At 32.0% G+C, this 22,371-nt stretch overlaps 1 pseudogene; it reads right to left on the minus strand.

Annotated features, from left to right (window-relative positions):
- Positions 1 to 4,687: 4,687 nt before the first annotated feature.
- Positions 4,688 to 15,797, minus strand: LOC107942708 (kinesin-like protein KIN-7H; annotated as a pseudogene).
- Between the last annotated feature and the right edge of the window lie 6,574 nt (positions 15,798 to 22,371).

Genomic DNA, 22,371 nt, shown 5'->3' on the forward strand with positions numbered 1-22,371 from the left:
CCACATTTAGTGGCAATGAAACTGTTCCTTTCTTCAGCTTCTTCAGTGTCACTGCTACTTTCGTTTTCTCCTATAAATACTTTCCCAAAACTTTGGATCTTCTTTTATCAGTGACAATCCCTGTCCAATAGGTTTGGTTTCTTTATTCAGGTATGGGAGTTACGTACAGGATAGCGGAGAGCAATGGCGGAGAGGCCTCGATAGTAGCTGTGAGGTCGGAGCTGGTTATGAAATTGATCATCCTTATTGTTACGGCTAGTATTTTAGGTATTTATGAGTTGATTATTGCATTTATTATAAGCACTAGGATTAACCTAAAGGCCAAATCTTACTACATTTTCCATAGTGCTGTTCATCTTTCATTTGGTCTCGCTTTATGGCCTTATTGGTCCCTCTACTAGTATGGCTATCGTCATCATTGGTGATGCTAGCGCCAAGTGGCTATCGGCATTGTTGGTGATTCTAGCATCAGGTATTCTTTTTTTGGCATTTTCCTTTTAATACTTTTTAGAATTTGAACTTTTTTGCTAGATTTTGTTTAGATTTTTTAATTGATTTAGATTGTTAGTGAAAGGAATTGATGTTAGGGCGTAGAGAAATCCGTAATTTTAGAAATGTAGGTTTTTTTTGGAATAAACTCGAGTAAACAACAAATAAAGTGAAAAAATAAGAATAAAAAAGATCGAACACTTAAATTTTACTTGGAAAAACTCTTCAATAGAGGATAAAAAACATCGGGTAAAAGGAGATTCACTATAATAAAAGAGAGTACAAAAGATGGAGAGAATTAAAATAAAAACCTGAAACCTCACAAGAAAAGCCCTTCGAAATAAATAACACAATTCTTTCAATCTAAATACTTTTTGTTGTGTAAAATCCAGAGTAACTAAGGCCTATTTATAACCTGAAATTCGTAGCATATATGACTACAACAACTCTAGGTTAATCAGAATTTAAGAAACTAAAAATAGAGTTTAACTAAGAGAAGAAAAGTCAAAATAAGAGGCATTATCCTACAAATCTCCATCTTAACTCATATTTGGACCAACTCCCTTGTCGAGCCCTATTACGGGCTTAATTGAATCTTCTTCGGATACTTACCAAGTCTAAGCAATACTCGAACTTTGAAACTGGAAGGCTCTTTGTCAACATGTCGGTCGAATTGTGTTCTGTGCCAATTTTAAGAATCTAAACATCGTCTTGAATGATCACCTCTTGAACAAAATGATAATGAATGTCTATGTGCTTCGTTCTCTTGTGATGCATTTGATCTTTAGTGAAATGTATGGAACTTTGACTATCACAATATACGACAGTTGCCCATTTTTCACTTACCAGTTCGCTAAACAGGCCTCTTAACCAAATTACTTCTTTTACTACTTCTATAATTGTCATGTATTTTGCTTCAGTAGTCGACAAAGCCACTATAGGTTGAAGTGTCACTTTCCAACTGATGGCACAATTCCCAAAAGTAAATAGGTAACCTGTGAGAGACCTTCTTCGATCTAAGTCTCCTGCATAATCAAAATCAATATATCTGACTAAACGCTTTTGAGTTCTTCCAAATTCTAAATACATGTTAGAAGTACCCTGTAAATATCTAAAAATCCACTTAACTACACTTACCAGGATTGGCCATGTATCGACTAACAACACTAATATGTGAAATATCAAAATGAATGCATACCATTGCATACATCAAACTTCCAACTCCATTTGAATAAGGTACTTTTAACATGTACCTTTCATCTTCTTCATTCTGTGGGAATCTAAAATTAAGAGTTTAAAGTGTGTAGGTAAACGAGTACTTGTCGGTTTTGCATCTTGTATCTCAAATAGTTTAAGGATCTTCTTAATGTACCTTTGTTATTATAAAAAAATAATTTCTCGAAATGTCTATTTCTCAAATTTTCCACCCCCAAAATTTTTTTTGCTGCACCAAAAACCTTCATCTCGAACTTAAAGTTAAGTATGGTTTTAAGATGATCAATTTCAGATGGATTCTTACTCGCAATTAACATATCATCAATATAAAGCAAAAAAATATACAATAACCATCATCAAGACATTGTAGATAAACACAACTATCATACTTACTTTGAGAAAAAATAATACTCAACATGAAGGAGTCAAACTTTTTATACCACTATAGAAGAGACTGCTTCAAACCGTACAAAAGCTTTTGTAAGAAACAAACATGATTTTCTTTACCTTCAACTTTGAAGTCTTTCGATTGTTGCATGTAGATGTCCCCCTTAAGGTTACTGTGAAGGAAAGCGATCTTTATATCTAACTGCTCTAACTCAATGCAGCAAGGGTCAAAAGTACCTAAATGGACGTATGTTTAACAACAGGAGAGAAAACATCACGTAAATCAACTCCCTCCACTTGACTGTAGCCCTTGTCAATCAATCTCACCTTGTACCTAGTATTGTTAAGACCCAAACCTTCCTTCTTTTTAAACACCCATTTGCAACCAACGATTCTTTTATCGATGGGTGGTTTAACTAGCCTCCAAGTTTCATTCTTTTGAAGCGATTTCATCTCTTCTTTCATTGCAACAAGCCATTTGCTTGAATCGAAGGCTTGAACTGCTTTAGAATAACACGAATGATCGATTGAATCAATGATCTCGACAACACTTAGAGAATAAGTCACTAGGTTTCCTTCACAATGCTTCTATGGTAGTCGTATTTCTCGTCTTTTCTTGTCATGAGCCAACTTATAATTAGTTAACTGAGATGGTGAAGTTGTTTGAGGGTCGAATGGAGCCCAAACAGATCTGAAACAACTTCAATCTTGCAAGAATCAAAATTTTATTGTGCCGTCGCGATGTCGTATGACTCTTCGTGGGGACAAAACCTTTGTTCGTCGCGTCATTGTGACGTTAGGCATTTGCTTGTCGGGATGTCACCCCATGTTTCAGCTTTTGACTCTACCTTGCTCGAGACACTCTGAACTGTTATGTCTTTAAAAGTAGAAGTCTCATTTTCTGATCGAAACATGGCAAATTCATCAAACATAACATTTCTGCTAACAATTATTTTGTCAGATTTCGAACACCACAACTTAAAACCTTTTGTACCGGTAGAGTATCCCAAAATGATGCATTTAACGACCCTTGGTTTGAGTTTTCCCTAGCTAACTTTAGCATAAGCAGGATTACTTGATCATATCTCCCCTGAAACTTAACAAACCATAAACCAAGATTTGTCATGTCAAATCATCAAGAATAAATCTAAGTGCGGAAGCATACCTGAATCCATGGATTTCTTGAAATCTTCTGATATTCTGATTTTTATCTTCCAAATTAGTCCACAAGTAATTTTGAAAAAGTGACTCTCTTTTTTCTAAAGATGAGATATTAGAAAAGTTACTTATGTGTAATTTGGGGGACCATAACCTTAATATATAACTTTTGCACATTAACCATAATTTATAATCAATCCATCATCAATTAGAAATTAGTTATTATAGTATCTACACATATTTGACACATGGTTTATTTAATAACTAAAGCCTAATAAACCTTAATCAAATTAGATCACTTTTAATTTAGGCTAATATTTTATGATAGTAAATAAAAACATGTAATTATACTTATTATATATATGGTGTCCATACATTTTCAACATCTTACCCTTAATTGAGAATATACACAGGTGGGAATCTTGCTTTAAAGTTAAAAGGGTTAGTTCCATTTCCAAACCCTATACTTTAGGTACATTTTAAATGTAGTATTTCTACTTTTAATTTCAAGAATTTAATCCTTCTACTATTTTTTTTCTAATATATCCCTCTACTATTTTGATTTAACAATTGAAGTCCAATTGATAAGACTGTCAAAAAAATTTCTGTTAAATTAGATTATATGATATTTTTAAAATAAAAAATTACTCAAAAAGTTAATTTAAAATTAGACGGAAGTCATGCAAACAAGAAAAAGAGTATCAACTTTTACTCTTACTCTCCGAACAATGTTGAAGAACTTACAATCTCAAATTTTGTTTAGACATTCCACAAATATAATATTATGCATGTGAGCATTTTTCATTTTTCAATTTCAAAAATCACATAATTCAATTAAACGGAAATCCTGTTAATAAAAAAACAAAAAATAAAATTTTAAATGTGCCAAAGGTATATATATATAGACGGAGAGTAGAACTAGACCTATTAATAACCAAAGTCTACATTTCTTTAAAAAAAGAGGAGGTAGAAAAAATTTAGGTAATGTGTAAATATTTGGATTGTATTCGTTAAAATTTTTTAGAATTAAGGTCAAAATGATAAAATATATAAACATCGAAGGTTGAATTTGTTATTATACCAAATTAATTTATGTACAATTGATGGAAGACTTTTAACGCCATGATTAATTATCTTTAGTTGCTCACTTTCGAAACTGATAGGGTTGAAATTGCTTCAATTTTTTTTGAAATGTACTAATTTGTTCAATTTCGAAATTTAAAGGAACCAATGAGATTTTTAAAAAAACACAATTATTTCTGATGTTAACCAGTCAGCGTACCCAAATGTTCAAAAGGATTTCGTTAAAAACATTTATATAGTGACTACATATAAAAAATAAAAAAAAGGTGACAATCGTTCCCCATCTCCAGATTGTGATTTTCATTAAAAAATAAAAAAGAACAATCATTGATAAAACCTTGAGCGAATTTGAGAAGATTTACAAACTCTAGCACTATATTAAAACCAGACTTAGAAAATTCAAAATTGAAGTCTGTAGACAGTAAAACAGATACATGTATGTGTGTGTGTGTGTGTGTGAATGAAACAAATCGGTGGGGATAATCAAACAGGAGAAAATTTTGTATGAAAGCTAGCTTAAATAACACCTATAAGAAAGACAATACAATGCGTTTCAAGCTATGGTTTCTCTTGTTTGATTGTTGTCCTGATGTAAAGTTGAGCCCAAACATTTCCTTAAAAGTCTTCTCTGGGTCTACAAACCCAACCAGCTTTGCAACAATGGCCGCACTCTCAGCAATGTGATCCATGTCTTTACAGTCAGTCCAGAAGCAGTAAGCCAACTGCAACCTCCTATGTTTCGTGTTCAACCCGATGCCCCATTTAATGAACAAATTCTCTCTTTCTTCATTGGACAGTCTCTTGCTCATCTGTTGAATCAGCATATGCCTTTCACGACGTAGAGCCTTGGCGCTGTTTACAACATATTCATGGAGATGATTAAGTTGTTTTGGATTAAAAAGGGTGCTTATCACCAATGTTCCAAAATCTACTATGAACTTGTTAGGTGAGAATGAACCAAATATACCTTGAAGCAGGGTTTTCGACTTGTTCATTTGCTACTTCCATTTGATTACCATGAGAAAATAAACTCTTGAGAAATGACAGCCTCCTGTATTCCACCTCCATGTATATATAATCTTTTGGATCTCCTTTAAATAGCAGAAAAAAGTAGGTCCTGTGGACCAGTGACACATTGCAAGCATGCCAGAGTTCGATGATCTCTCTTTGAAGCCTCTTAAATTCTGAAGGCCATTCTGAAGGGCTTTCATGGTTATCTGGTATTGGGTCTAAGCCGACGTCTTTAACATCCTTGCCATGTAAAATGGGCTCTGTGACCTGTACCTGTCATGCATGAACAATATCATATTTAGAATGCAATTCTGATGCATATAAAAGATGGCTACTATTTAGCATGGATCTCTTGTTTTAATCATGCAATTAATGACGGTTGATTAAAAAGATGAAACACTCACCGCATGATCAGGAAGTTGCTTCTCATACTTAGGATCACACATTTTTTCAGTTCCTCCCATTGAAGTAGAGAAAACAGCATTATTCTGATCCTCTGGAGTTGGGACAACCGGAGCCATATGCTCAATGCCAGAACTTTGAGAATTATTTTTTGCTATCGGGGCATTAAGCTCATATTCAGTAGCACTAGTTGAAGAACTTTGAGATCCATTTCTAGACAACCTCTCGTTCTGAAGATCATACTTCAATGCAGGAAGTTCTCCCCGCAAAATATCTGGTCTTCCAGAGAAATCTTTCTCATCCCCCATGGGAGGTGTGCTCTCATCCTGTCCTAGCCTTTCAATCCATTGGGAGGTCAAACTGGTCATTAGGCTCGCTTTACAACTTATACTCCTAGTTAATTTCAAGCTTCTACAGCTAGATATTTCTTCTTTTAGCTGCCATAAACATGATTTTTCAGGAGATGGAAAAGCAATATCTGGGTGGTTGTTACTGCTTTTCAAGTGGAGTGACACGGATTCTCGCTTTGATCTATCTTCATTGCCAACATCCATCAATCCGGAAATAGCTGTGTTTTCTCTTGGAGATGACCTATTATAGTTTTGGTAGTTCTTTGGGCTAGGTTCTGACAAATTTGAGTCTGAATATCTATTCATACTTGACCTTCCTGAGTCAATGCATCGAACTTCCTTGCAAAGTGCCTCTGAATTTTCATCAACAAGTTCATCATTCTCCTCTTGGGGCATATTACTGTTAGTACAAAACTCCGGTAAGGAAAAAACTCTACACACGATCGGAACTCGAAAAGAAAAAGAAGAAATAGGACAGGCTCCAAGGCGTGTATCAAGCCACTATCTTTAAGGTTATATTCGCCCCCACTTATCTTCAGTGTGCAAACGAGTTCCAAGAAAATTAACCTCGAGGATACAATGAAGCCAATGACTATTTGCGTTTTGCACTGACGAGAATAGTCCACTATGCACTGAGTAATGTATAACAAAAACTCAATTTCTACAAAGGATTTCTACAGCAATACTTTATAGAATAATCTAATAATATTAGAAAATGAAGGAAGAGAAGAAATAATATTAGAATTTGTTGATATGATTTACAAATGAAATCCCATTCCTATTTATAGGAATTTTCATGTCTCTTCATAGAGACATCTTTCAATAGGTGTCTTTATGAATAAATAAATAATAATAATTATTCATTTAATTTTGTAACTATTCAAATAATATTTTTTGAATAGTTATAATTCTTTTTTAAAAATCAAATGATATAACTTTTGACCAATGACCAAAAGTTTTATCTTTTGATTAATTACACCCATTCATTTATAGTTATTGGGATACTATAAATATTTGAAAATATTCCAACAATCTCCCCCCATTTTCAAAATATTTAGATTTTGATATTCTTGGAAATCAATTTGCATAAATAAAGGTGTCTTACGATTGAACCTTCACTTAGTGAAAACATGTTAAAGTTAATCGAAATTGTATGGTAGACTAAGCTTTGAACCAACTATTCCATTTGATTAACTGAACACATCTCACACAATGATTTCAACATCAGTCAATGCATAGTATCTAGGGACACTATTATAGCCATGTGTCTATGTCCTCTTTTCATGAGTGCTGTCAGAGCCAAGCCCTTAAGCTCCTAGAAGCGGCCACACTTCCACTCACATAAGTAGATCCCATCAAAAGTGTTCCCGTAATTATAACACTCTAACATATTTATGTTATGGGTCCATTAAGAGTACATTACTCATCCTTCCCTTATCATTACGGGTACCTAGCACTTTAATCTTAGGATGGATTTATTTATAGTGCTAACAGTCACATACTAATGATGTACTTTGTCTCATTGAACTCAAGACTTGACGTTATACCAAGCGTTGAGTCGAGTTTCCATCATGGGTGACTCTAATTAATAGGCTTGAGTCCCATCCCTTTTGAGGTCCTTTTTACTGCATCTCTAGCAAGACTTTTTGTCAAAGGATCTGCCAAATTTTCACTTGACCTCACATAATTAATAGTGATCACTCCATCAGAGATTAATTGTCGGACATAACTATGTCTTAATCCAATGTGTCTAGACTTTCCATTATATACTTGGCTATATGCCTTTGCTAGAGTAGCCTCACTATCACAACGGATAGAAATAGGTGAAATTGGCTTAAGCCATAAAGGTACATCATAAAGCAAATTTCTTAACCATTCTGCTTCTTTAGATGCAGCGGCTAATGCAATAAATTCTGCTGCCATGGTGGAATCAGTAATACATGTTTGTTTCTTGGAACCCCAAGAAATGACTCCTCCACCAAGAATGAAGATCCACCCACTAGTAGATGCATGATCTTCCAAACTTGTAATCCAACTAGCATCCGAATACCCTTCTAAAACTGGAGGATATCCATTATAACACAATCCATAGTTAATAGTTTTCTTTAAGTACCTAAGTACTCTATTTAAAGCTTGCCAATGCAAACTACTTGGATTACTTGTGTATCTACTCAATTTTCCAATAGCATATGCAATATCTGGTCTTGTACAAGTTATTATGTACATAAGACAACCAATTAGACTTGCATATTTCAATTGATCAATTTTCCTACCAGCATTAGATACTAATTTTAATTGAGGATCCATGGGTGTAGATGTTGGTATACAGTTGAAAAGATCAAACTTTTTAAGCACATTTTCAATGTAATGTGATTGTGATAAAGCTATAGTGCTTTCATCTCGGGTTATTTTAATCCCAAGAATAACATCTGCTACACCCATATCCTTCATAGCAAAGTTGTTTGACAAGAATTTCTTTGTGTTTTCTATTTGTTCCAAATCCGTGCCAAAAATGAGCATGTCATCTACATATAAGCAAATTATAACACCCTTTCCATTATCAAATTTACTATATATGCACTTATCGGATTCATTTATTTTATAGCCATTAGCTAAAATAACCTTGTCAAACTTTTGGTGCCATTGTTTTGGTGCTTGTTTAAGCCCATATAAAGATTTAACAAGCTTACATACCTTATGCTCTTGTCCTGGAACAACAAATCCTTCCGGTTGCTCCATGTACACTTCCTCTTCCAATTCACCATTTAAAATGCAGTTTTAACATCCATTTGGTGAACAACCAAATTATATATAGAGGTAAGTGATATTAATAGTCTAATTGTAGCAATTCTTGCTACTGGAGCATAGGTATCAAGTAATCAATACATTGTCTTTGTGTAAAACCTTTTGCTACCAACCTTGCTTTAAATTTATCAATGGTTCCATCGACCTTCATTTTCTTTTTGAAGATCCATTTACAACCTATTGGTTTGGAACCTGGTGGAAGATCAACTAAGATCCAAGTTTGATTTCCCATTATTGAATCCATTTCATCATTTATTGCTTCTTTCCAAAAAGCAGAGTCTTGAGATTTCACTACTTCTTCAAATGTAATAGGATCAGATTCGGTATTATAACAATAAGGTATCTTATTGCATATACTTTCACCTTTTCCTTCTACAAGAAACATAATGAAATCTGGTCCAAAATCTTTGACCTTTTTAATCCTCTTACTTCTTCTTAATTCTTGACAAGATTCATCATTATTATCAATTTGTTTCAATGGAATCTCATTCTCATTTGAAGAATGAATCAATTGTTGTGGTTGTAATTGTCTTGATATAGAATTAAATCTATTTCATCAAAATAGCATCTCTTGATTCAATAACCGTATTAATTGAAATTGAATCATTTGGTTCAATTACTATGAACCTATATGCCTTGCTATTATGTGCATAACCTATAAATATGCATTCAATTCCTCTTTCACCTAACTTTTTACGTTTAGGTGTTGGAACTTTTACAATAGCTCTACAACCCAAACCTTTAAATAATTAAGGTTTGGTTTCCTTTTCTTCCATTGTTCATAGGGGGTTATTTTAGTTTCCTTATTAGGAACTCTATTCAATATATGACAAGCTGTTAGAACAGCTTCTCCCCGAAAACCCTGTCCAAGACCTGAATATGATAACATTGAATTTACCATTTCAATCAAGACTCTATTTTTCCTTTCAGCTACACCATTTTGTTGTGGTGTGTAAGGGGCTGAAACTTGATGGACAATTCCAGTGAGTTCAAAATAACTTGGATTATAGTATTCTCCACCTCTATCCGATCTTAAGCACTTGATAAATGATTCACACTGAAGTTCAACTTCAGATTTATAAACTTTAAATTTATCAAGCTCTTCATCTTTTGAATGCAATAAATATACATAACAATATCTAGAACAATCATCAATAAAAGTAACAAAATATTTCTTTCCACCTAATGTAGGAGTATTATGCAAGTCACATAAATCACTATGTATCAAATCAAGCAATTTTGTTTTCCTTTTAACCTTAGGGAAAGGATTTCTTGTAATTTTAGTCAACATACAGGTATTGCATTTTTCAATATTATTATTAAAAACAGGAATTAAATCTAATTTATACATGTCATTCAATTTTCTATAATTCAAATGGCCTAATCTATAATGCCACAAACAAAATGATTCAACCATATAAGCAGAAATAGTATTTTTATTCTTATTAATAATATTAAGTTTGAACATGCTTTCATACATATACCCTTTTCCCACAAAAATTCCTCCCTTAGACAAAATAAACTTATCTGCCTCAAAAATAAGTTTGAAACCAAACTTATTCAACAGACTTCCAGACACTAAATTTTCCTAACTTCTGGTACATAATATACATCATTTAAGGTTAAAACCTTTTCAGAAGTGAATTGTAGTTCAACAGACCCTTTGCCTTTAATTGTTGCAGTGGAAGAATTTCCCATGTACAAAACATTGTCATTTTCACATTGTGTGAACTTCGTGAACATGCTTTTGTCTTTGCACACATGTTTGGTTGCTCCGGTATCAATCCACCATGTATTATCATCTTGTGCCATATTAATTTCAGATATCATTGCAACGAACTTTTCGTTATTATCAGCCTTAGAAGATGATTTCTTCTTTAAAAATCGACATTCATTCTTGAAATGTCCCGGCTTTCCACAATGATAGCATGAGCCCTTTTGTTTCTTTTTGAACTTAGGTGCTCTATCAGTCTGATTGAACTTTCTCTTGAATGGTTTAGTAGTCTGTACTTCCTCCGTAACATGTACTTTGGCATTTTCAGAATTTAGGTTCTGATCTTGTTTTCGATACTCTTCTTCAATACGAAGATGATTTGCCAAAGCCTTAAGAGATATTTCCTCTTTCTTATGTTTTAGACTTCTTTTAAAGTCTTTCCAAGATGGAGGAAGTTTGTCTATTATGGAGGATACCACAATCATTTCATCCATTTTCATATCATATTGCTTAAATTGATTCAGCATCTTTTCAATATCACGAAATTGTTCCATAACAGAACGACCATCAACCATTTGATAATTATTGAAACGACTGACAAGAAATTTCTTACTTGTAACATCTTCGGTCATGTATCTTGCCTCCAATTTGTCCCATAATTCTTTAGCGGTGACGTCGTTTTGGTAGGTGTCGAACAAACCATCAGATAAACCATTCAATATGTGGCCCATGCACATGTAATCAGCATTGTCCCATTTTTGTCTTTCTCGGGTTGCAGCAACAGATTCATTTTCATTCTCTTCAGGTCTTGGAGTATCCAAAACATAAGCAATCTTCAAAGTTGATAACAAAAAGTGCATCTTTTTCTGCCATCGTCGAAAATTGCCACCATCAAAACGATCAAGTTTAACAAAGTTGGAAGCCAACTCCTTAGTGTTCCACTTTCATGTGTTGTGGTAGTCATCATGAAATATAACCTTAAAATTGTTAGTACAAAACTCCGGTAAGGAAAAAACTCGAACACACGATCGGAACTCGAAAAGAAAAAGAAGAAATAGGACAGGCTCCAAGGCGTGTATCAAGCCACTATCTTTAAGGTTATATTCGCCCCCACTTATCTTCAGTGTGCAAACGAGTTCCAAGAAAATTAACCTCGAGGATACAATGAAGCCAATGACTATTTGCGTTTTGCACTGACGAGAATAGTCCACTATGCACTGAGTAATGTATAACAAAAACTCAATTTCTACAAAGGATTTCTGCAGCAATACTTTATAGAATAATCTAATAATATTAGAAAATGAAGGAAGAGAAGAAATAATATTAGAATTTGTTGATATGATTTACAAATGAAATCCCATTCCTATTTATAAGAATTTTCATGTCTCTTCATAGAGACATCTTTCAATAGGTGTCTTTATGAATAAATAAATAATAATAATTATTCATTTAATTTTGTAACTATTCAAATAATATTTTTGAATAGTTATAATTCTTTTTTAAAAAATCAAATGATATAACTTTTGACTAATGACCAAAAGTTTTATCTTTTGATTAATTACACCCATTCATTTATAGTTATTGGGATACTATAAATATTTGAAAATATTCCAACAATTACTTCCAACAAAATCAGGAATTTTAGGTGACAGCTGCGGGGAGGAACTGGGATGTGGTATATTCAATTTAAAGTCAGAAAGCTGGAGGAAGCTCTCTCCAGAACTGCAGCTTTGTCCATCTGAAGGGGTGAAGGATCTAGCACCAACAGCCATGACAGGTGTACCAATGGTTGAATGTTCAAAGTCCCACGAATTTTGCAGTCTCAGTTTAGGGTAATGAGGATCTGGACCTGCCTGATGGAGGACATGTAGAACTAGAAGTTAAACTTTGTATGTAGAAGTGAACTTAAAAGAAGCATCAAATGCTATAGTAATTCACACAAACCCATATTTTCACTGGTTTTTCATCTTCAGGACTTTCATTGGTTACCGCTTGTCGCAGATTCTCAACCTCAGACCTAGCAAGTTCTCTTTGCTGTTTCAGTGTGGCCACCTCTTTCTTTAGCTGCATGAAGCATGCAGGAAAAGTCAATAATTCATTATTTTATCTATATTCTTGAAATAAGGATGAATTTGAAATTTTGGCAGCTAAAAACTATTATGTAAGAAATGTCCACCTGCCAGGCTTCTAAAACTATTCAATGAGTGATGCAAGAGAGTGAGGAGCAATGCAACTCGAACCTTTTCAATCTCGAGGTCTTTCTCTCTTAGCAATGCAGCAGAATCAGAGGAAATCTAAGTTGTTCTTGCACTTCTTAGCTCGTTCTCTAGTCTAGCCAATTCTCTTTGCAGTTGTTTCACTAATGCTTTATCCAACATGACCACATTGACTTGTGCATTGGTAGTCACTTCTTTAGCACAACTTGCAAATAAGAGGGTGTTTCTCGATTGTTCAACATGACTTCTTGCTGGACTCATGGTGCAAATGATAGCAGTTCTAGCATTGCCTCCTAAGGAAGACTGAAGTATACGGGTCAGCTTTGAATCTCTGAACGGAATATGCCCATTTCTTCCCTTGCTGCAGTCAAATATAAGTTTATAAGACGATATGGTAATGATTGCTTGGTTCAATATATAATATAAACAAAATTTTGATAAGCTAACCTCAGCTTACGGATAACAGTTCCTAGCGTTAATAAACTGCGATTGATATGGCAACCTTCTTTCAGCCTAGCACCAGCTGATAATGTCTGAGATGCACGCTCACTTCCTGCAAGATCAACAAAATTCTAGACAATAAAAAATGAGAACATCAGTTTCTTTCCCAATATCTGTTGTAACAACAAATCCTTGACTGAAAAGTATATATTGTTCATACCACAGTGGCTGCAAGGGTACTTGATTTTCCATTGCCTAAAAATTCTCGTGCAGAACTTTCTATCATCTGATGAGTGACATAACCACATGAATAAAGATTAATAACTAAAATAGAATATAACCATTGTCGAGTGAACAATATCTTAAAGTTTCGCAATGAAACAGAAACCATTACCACTCTCAAATTTTGATGGGATCTAGAGCTTATCTCGTTCAAAGAAGTCTCGCCTATCTGTCTTTGAGCTGCCGATATGCACCAAGACATGCTTAAAAATACAGTCATGAGCGAGTTAAAGGGAGACTGGTTGAGACAATTTGTTACCTTCACACACAGATAGAAGCTGTTTAAAATGATTCCAGTCCTGCAGTGTTTCTTCGGTGAGTTTCTCAACAACGGTCCCCCTCTATCAAATTGGCTCTGTTAGTGAGATAGTCCATAAGATAACTAGTTCCTTATAAACAAATGACTGAACTCACTTCTGGATCATCTAGAAGCCTAAGGGGAGTGCTGTCTGCACTAAGGAGGTCTCGGACAGATTCATTATAAATCTCCATGGCTGAGAACTTCAGGATAAACTCTCTTTCCTTGTGCTACAGAAAAAGTATAGTCTGTTTTTAGTCAAAGGGAGACACACAAAAGAAAAGAAAAACTAGAAGTGAGCAACAAAACTGTTGCATCTTCATTACCCTTTGTATGTAGTCATATATATCTGTCATGGCATACTCGGTAATTCCAATCATCGTATATGTCTTTCCGCTGCTTGTTTGTCCATAGGCAAAAACACTCGCTGAAAAATAGTTAAATGTTAAAGAATTGAGAGGGGAGATCAGGAAGGTATGGGGAGTCTAAAAAGTGATGCACTCACAGTTTATACCGCTGACAACTGAAATAGCAACTGCCTTTGCTCCTGCTTCATACACTTGCTGGTTGGGGCAATCAGGGCTAAAAACTCGGTCTAAAATCGGCAGACGACCCATGAAATGAAAAGAATATCACTATTAGAAAATGCTGATGTCAACTCCATACATGATAAAAATGCCAATAAATGATAGACTGCGGAATGCAATCAAACATACAATAACTGAAATCTGAACTCTTACCAAAAGTATAGGCAGTTGGGTACATTGATCTCTCGGAAACCGAAAGGCTGTTCCGGTATATGATTGTGTTATCATTGATGCATTCCCAGTCTGATACATCTTGCCTAGCTATTTCCTTGTAATTGAGAGGGCGTAAACGAACCGAAACGAAAATTCTCTCCTCGCAGCCTGCTGGCTCTTGCATTTGCTCTTCTCCACCATCCATCCCCATCTCTCAACTTCCCTCACCAAAATTCAAATTGCTACAAATAATACCATTAAAACATCAACAACGCTTGCTTCTTTACTTTAGCTCTCTATCACTAATTCAAACGGTTTGACAATGAAGCTTCTGTTGGTATAAGGACCACCCAACATCATTGTCCGAAATCAACAAACTAATCATGGGTTAGTGCTAAATTAACCCAACATTTGTTTTTCTTCAGTAGCTTGTCTCAACCCAGAAACCACACCGCCCCATGTCAATGTAAACACAAATTACTGGTGAAAAGAAATTGTGCCCTTTATCACCGGCTACAATAATTCTTTAAGTCAACAACCATCTGGCCAGACTACTTAATTAGAGTTTTTAATTAATACAAGACTTTGGACTGTTCTAAGACACAAGACTTTGGATTGTTCCAAGATGGTCTCTAATTACAGACTGTCAAAGTCAGATTCTCACACTATTTAAAAACAGAGTCTTTTGAATTTAATAAAAAAAAAGAAATTAAAATTAAAATAGTTTGAGAAATAAGAAGTTTTTACCTTGGGATTGAAGGGTGTTTCAAGGAATGTTTTGATATTTCCCTCAAATTCCAAATGCAGAGCTAAAGAAACAAAATTGAATATCCTTTCTGCACAAGTTCAACTCTTTTTCTTACTTCAAACTTCAAACAGCTTTCACACCAGGCTGCATTTGCATGCAAACAAAAGAAAAAGGAAATTTCTATGACAGAAATGTTTAAAAAATAAAGCAAACAGAGAGTGAAAGAGAAGGAAATTCATGATGTTAAATTCTCTTAAGAGGGAAGTTGGGGTTTTTAATGCAAAAAAGTTAGTGAGATATTGATGTGGTTATGGCGTCTGCTTCTTTGTTTGATTGTTAGTTGATTTTGGAAGCTGCTCTTAAAGTGAAAACATAATTAATCTTTGAATTAAAACCAAATGAAAAATGCTTTTTCATAACAGAAGAAGGTGATGAGTATACAGTTTTGGCCATTAAAGCAAAATTAAAGCTGTACCTAATTTGCTTAGCAACCAAGCCTTGTTTCTCATTGCATTAAATTATTGCTCAAGAGTTCCAGATAAAACTAGCTTTTCTAAACCAAAAAGAAAAAAGTTATTATAAAATGAATCTAAATTAGATTCCCATCTTTGAGTAAGTGCTAAAGTATATGATTCACGAAGGTTGATGGGTTCAAATTTGGTACTTAGCCTGCACATGGCAGGGTTTTATTTTTCCTTTTTATGTTCTTTCTACATTAAACACTTTTCCATAAAAATGGCAGTAAAAACACAAAGCATCATGTTTTAGTCATCTCTACCAGTTTGAGATTTAAGTGTTGGAGAATTATAGATAAAAGCAGGTATTATATTTAATTTATATAGGAAAAGTCTTCACTTATTTGCTGACTTTTAGTCTAATGTTTTTATTGTCATTGGGATTTTTCTTCCATGCAAAACACAGAGGCAAACAAAAGCTGCTAAAGACAGAAAGCATGCAGGGGGACCCCTTTGACCGAAACCCAAAGATTAATAATTGCAGCAACCCCAACCCATGTGGTGAGAAAAGCCATTGCTTAGCATATTCCACTCCTCCAAAGATGAATGGAGGCCCATGCATATGCTTGTGTTTCTGAAATAATTTGTTGGCAAAGAACCTTAAATTTGGTATACCAAATGTCATTATTATATAGTTTGTAAGATTTGTGTTCTTAAAAAATTAGATTACATGCATGTGCTCTTCCCATTTTTATTCCTCAACACAATGCCTTATCTCTCTCTAAGAAAGAAAGTTGAAAATAATTTCTTTTCTGGGTACAATTACAAGAATAGAGCATTCATTTATTTCTTCGTTTTGCTTTTGTAGCACATGGTTTCAACATTATTGAATTATGTGTATGGATATATGTTTTCTTTTCATATTATCCTATTCCTTGAAATGCAAATAAACCCAACCAACATTGTTTCAAACATATGGATCAGAATGTTGTATAAAAGGCTTTGGTTCGTTTAAATGAAATAAAGTTGGAATTAAATAGATATTGGATTTGAATTGAAAAGAGATGCAATACGAATGGTTATAAATGATTTTGATAATGCACTTTAACGCACTCAAATTCATATTCTTTATGTACTTTTAGGTAGCACTTTTGCACTCTAATAGAACTTGGAAGCCGACCAGAAATGGTTAAAACTTGCTTGTAATTATGATAAACAGCCGTATGTTTGTGAAGATTAAATAAAGAAATGACTAGTTGTTAGATATTTAAATTAATCTGATTTAGCTTCCCACTAATATTTTCAAAAGTCCTTTCAAATGTTGATGACAAGATGGTGATTGTTTGCTAGTTTATCAAAATAACATTCATATTTGATTATTAGCATCCATCTTTTGCTTTGAAAACATTGTAACAACCATATAAGTTTGGCAACAATTCTTTCTTAGTAATTGGGTTACCATTGTCATTATTTTATCACCAAAACCAAAGAATAAAGATGGCCATGAAGTATCGTTCAAGTCTTGCATTGCATCTAATCAACCTCTATAATATTGTGATTCTATCCATTGTTTCGGATCTGTCTTGATTTGTTTTTGTTTTTTAGCTTCTTGTTGCTTGTATTTCCTTTTGTTTTTTTGGCATATCGGTCAAAGAAAAATATCACCTTAAATAGAAGATGTAGAGGTACTCAATCATGTGGGGTTCATTGGCTACAAAGATTGGTACATATCAGTCTGTTTTGGTTTCAATATTTGGTGCATAACATATGAAGTGAGGCCCCAAGCCCTAGCCTGGCAAATGGCAATGGTGCCTGAATTTGGAGGGCATTTCAAATAAGGTTTTTGTGGTGCGCGTTAAACCCTTGACTACTTCACTACATGACATCTCTCCTTCATTTTATAGTTTCTTATGTGGTCCAATATAGCTTCGTTTGTATTCGCACATTTCTTTTGAAAGTAACATCTTTTAAATATGCCAATTGAATCTTAGTTTGATTGGTATTGATATCATTTTCAAAGAAGAAAAACATAAATTCAAACGCGTTAAGGCGTATTTATTCTTCTATTTACAAGAAAAAAAAGATCATGAATAATTATACTTAAATATGAATCTTTCTAAACTTGTAGACTGAATAAATAAATTTTTTTATGGAATAAATTAATAGATATATGAGCAATATGATTGTAGAGGAGGATTTTGGATTTAATAAAGGAAAACATAAAATAAAGATGTGATGACAAGTGTCAATATTTGTATGAAAGAGAGTGGAATCCCTATTTCTTAAATGATTAATTGCAGCCTATGGTGATGTGAATTAGGTTGATGATCAATATTAGTAAAAATATATAATTAAAGAAAAAGAGAGAGGTACATAACATGGAATTAGTGGAACAGGTAGCCCTTATAGTTTTCAACTTGGGTGAGACATACAGGTGGGTTTAATTCGTTTGCACATGCTAATCCAACCAATAATTACATAGGTGACGTTTCTCCAAATTAATACTACAAACTTCACATCACTCACTTTCCAACTTCACTTTGTGTAAAAATTTAAATGTTAAAATATATTATAATTTTTTATATTAGGTATACATTTAGAATTTATTCTCTTATTTTTATATTCAGTCTTTCAAATTTAAATATTTAAATTTAGTTGTTACTTATGTTAAAATTATTCTGTTGAATTCACTGATGTGATATTTTGAAATTTTAAAAAAAAATTCACTTGGTTGCCATGGACAATAAAAATAACATCGAAAATATTTATGTAGATTTTTTAAAAAAAAAAGACAAATAAGAACTCGTCATGATAAAATATTTTTTTGTGGAATAGAATTCTTAAGAAAATTTGACGTCAACATTTTAATTGAAATAGTTAACAATATTAACTATTTAGGCATTACAAAAATAGATGGATCAATTTATATTAAGAATTAAAATATATAGATTAAATCTCAAGTTTCAGAATAATATAGGGGTCAAAATTAAAATTTGACAATTGTCTTATAATGTAAAAGAAAAAAAGAAGAAGAACAAGATAAACCCGAAAGACATAAAAAGTCATGTGTCAGCCGCCAATACCCTTAATGTTAAAATTATATATAATAATGTAACATTTTAATAAAAAAAATTATTTAAACTAATTAATAACATTAAAATTTTAATTTTTATTAAAAATTAGATGTTCAATTTAAATATAATAAAGAAATCAAAACTAAAATTTAACTATATATTTTGTATAACGTTAGGAAGAAAAGAACACCATACTCACGGCCCACGTGTCAACAAAAGGAAGGCCTTTACATATTCCGTTTACACATTTGCTCTTCTCCCGGAAATGTTTCATTAAAAATAAAATTTATTAAACAATTTCATAACTATAAAAATATTAATAAAATTACTAGTAATTACATTTGTATACTTAATTTTAATTTTTTCTAAATGATAAATATAATTCTAATTTTATTAAATTAACTTTTAAATTTTAAATTATACAATAAATTTCAATCATTCGCTATTTATTATTATCATAAAATATATATTTCTTACTCTCTTTTTTTATGTATAGATAAAAAATAAAAATAAATGTTACATTTAGTAATATTATCATAATATCTCCCCAGTTTTCTACACTTGTACAATTAAAAATAGAATATTTCATTAATTAAATTCTTAAAAATATTAGAATTTATCAAATTATTTTTGGAAAGAAGTTTAAGTTTATATAAAATGGATATTCAATTTAAATATCAATTTCTTATGGGTAATTAATAAATTCAAATATCTAAAATATTTTAATTAAAATTAAAATGAATTTTAGTCATTTATATTCTTTGATTCATATTTGTATGTAGTATAAATTAATCTCAAACAATAAATTTATTATTCGAATATGAATTATATAATTCATTAATGCTCCGTTTAGGAATGGATTTGAGAATTTAAATTTTATTTACTGCGTAAATGGTAAATATAAAATGCATATATATTCAATTTAGATTCAATATAATATATATTAAAAAGTTATGACAACATGAATTTGTAAAATACAAAACTATTTTAAGAATTTCAATTTAACATTAATGTTACATTTTTAAATGGTTTACTATTCAATTTATACTATTTTCGAAATTCAAATTCCAAAATTTTAATTCTGAAACGCTACATGAAGTAATATATCGAATGATGTCAAATATTTAACCTTTTATTATATATTTAATGACTATATATATTTATATAAATAAAATTATATATTGTCTCAGGATTATTGTATTAGTTATATATATTTTTTAGGTTGTGTGTATGGGTGTGGAATTAAACTATTTGGACTAACTAATAACGTTATAAAAATAAGGGAAACAAATCATGATAAATTAATGTGTAGGGACTAAATCTCAAATTTAACTTAATAAAGGCATCAAAATTGAAAATAAACCATTACCTTACAATGACAATGTCCTACCTCCTCTCTTAACAAAATGAAGGCACTTAGTTACTAGAGTTGTACATGGATTAGGTTGGGCCGGGTCGGGTCACGTTTTTGTTGGACCCTTACAAAATTTTAGGTCCTATTAATAAGTCCAGACTCGGTTTGTCACAAAAAATGGGTCTAAATTTTTGTCTGAGCCCGGACTAGATAAAAATATTAAAACACGAACTCGATCTGGCCCGTTTATAATAATTTAGTTTATTTTATTTTTATATATAAATATAAAAATATATATAATACATCAAAAACACTAAAAATATTAAAATAAATGTTTCCCAACAAATTGAAAATAAAATTTTAAAAAATATTTATACTTAAATAACACTAAGATAGGTGTAACCTAATAAGCAAATGCCTTTAAAGTAGTAGCAAAATTAACAATAAAACAAGAAATATACAATATCCAAACAATAATAACATACTAGTGAAATGACAGCAAAACAGTGGAAAAACGGCAACAAAACTGTAAGTTTTTTTTTTTTGCAAAGTCGGACCAATCCCGAGCCCAAAACACCTTACCTGAGGCTTGACCCATTTTCTAAACGGGCCTTAATTTTTTTATTCAAGCCCATTTTTCAAGCCTATATTTTTGTCCAAACTCTCCCAATTTTCAAGCGGGTCTTTAGGTGGACAAGTCTATTAGTTAGTACCTTCATTTTATATATACTAGTATGGTTTGTAGTCCACACTTCGTCTTAGGTTGATTACTTATTTGTAGTCCCTATATACTTCATACATTTGGAATTTGGTCCTACCACTTTTATTTTCAAGAATTTAATCCACTACTTTTCAGATTTAAAATTCAGGTCATGTTGTTACCGCCATTAAATTTCTTCTATTAAATTCTCTGAATGACATTTTGAATTTTTTTTAAAAAAAAATTCACTTGATAGTCATTTAATAATAAAAATAATGTTGGAAATATTGATTAGGATTTTTTTTTAAAACACTCATTCAAAAATGTCATGATAATTTTTTTTTTCTATTGGAGTAGTGTTCTTAAAAAAATTGACATAAGCATTTTGATTGAAATACTTAACTATATTAGCTATTTAAACTAATTAACTACATTATATAAGTGAAGAGACCAAATTATGTCAAAATTTAAAGTATATTAATTAAATTTCAAGTTTTAGCATAGTTTAGGGGCTAAAATTGAAATTAGACCATTATCATATAATGTACAAATACAATGTAAATTTAGAAGAATATTTGAAAATGGGATGCTATGTCTCAATCCCTAAAACTCTTAGGGCATTCAAATTATATATAACCATGTGATATTTTAGTCAAAATATCGATAATATTAACCATTTAGACTAGTTTATAACATTTTAAAAATATAAGAACCAAATTATGTTAGAAATTAAATTATAGATATTAAATCTCAAATTTAGGCATAAATAAAAAGAATGAAACTAAAATGGAATCATTTTTCTAAAATGTAAAAAAAATAGAAGAAGAAAAAAAGAAAGCGCCCATTATGGAAGTGCCACGTATAAACAATGGAAAGTCTTTTGTACCTTCCTTTTAGATATATTAATATGGTTCTCGGCCCATGCTTTGCTTTAGGTTAATTATTTATTTATGTCAAATTATAGAGTAAACATTTAAAAGTTAAAATAAGTTATAAGTCTTTATACACTTCGTACATTTGAAATTTAGTCCCCTACTCTTATTTTTAGGAATATAATTTTTTTTTATATTTTGGATTTAAAAATTCAAGTTTAGTTGTTACCATTTGATTGCCTCCAAACGTGTGAGCATTTAGAGTAAAATTGTGCAAATAAATATATATAAATTAAGTGTGGTATTTGTAAGTGAACAAGTCAAATTGTAATAGAGTTTTGTGTTACAACAAAACACTTCGGAAAGCATTCCGAGGATCGTACCCAAGGGGTTGTAGATTGGAGAAATTTATTATTAAATTAATTATTGTAAATAATTACTAATATAATCGATTTACAAGTTAGTAGTACGAATCCAAATTAGAATATTAATTAAACTAATTAAATTAATTACCCTAAATTAACCTAATGAAATTTTCTATTCCTAGTGTTGACGATGCAAACTCTCAGCCTATGAT

Source organism: Gossypium hirsutum, chromosome D12, assembly GCF_007990345.1.
Source record: "Gossypium hirsutum isolate 1008001.06 chromosome D12, Gossypium_hirsutum_v2.1, whole genome shotgun sequence".
Classification (NCBI taxonomy): domain Eukaryota; kingdom Viridiplantae; phylum Streptophyta; class Magnoliopsida; order Malvales; family Malvaceae; genus Gossypium; species Gossypium hirsutum.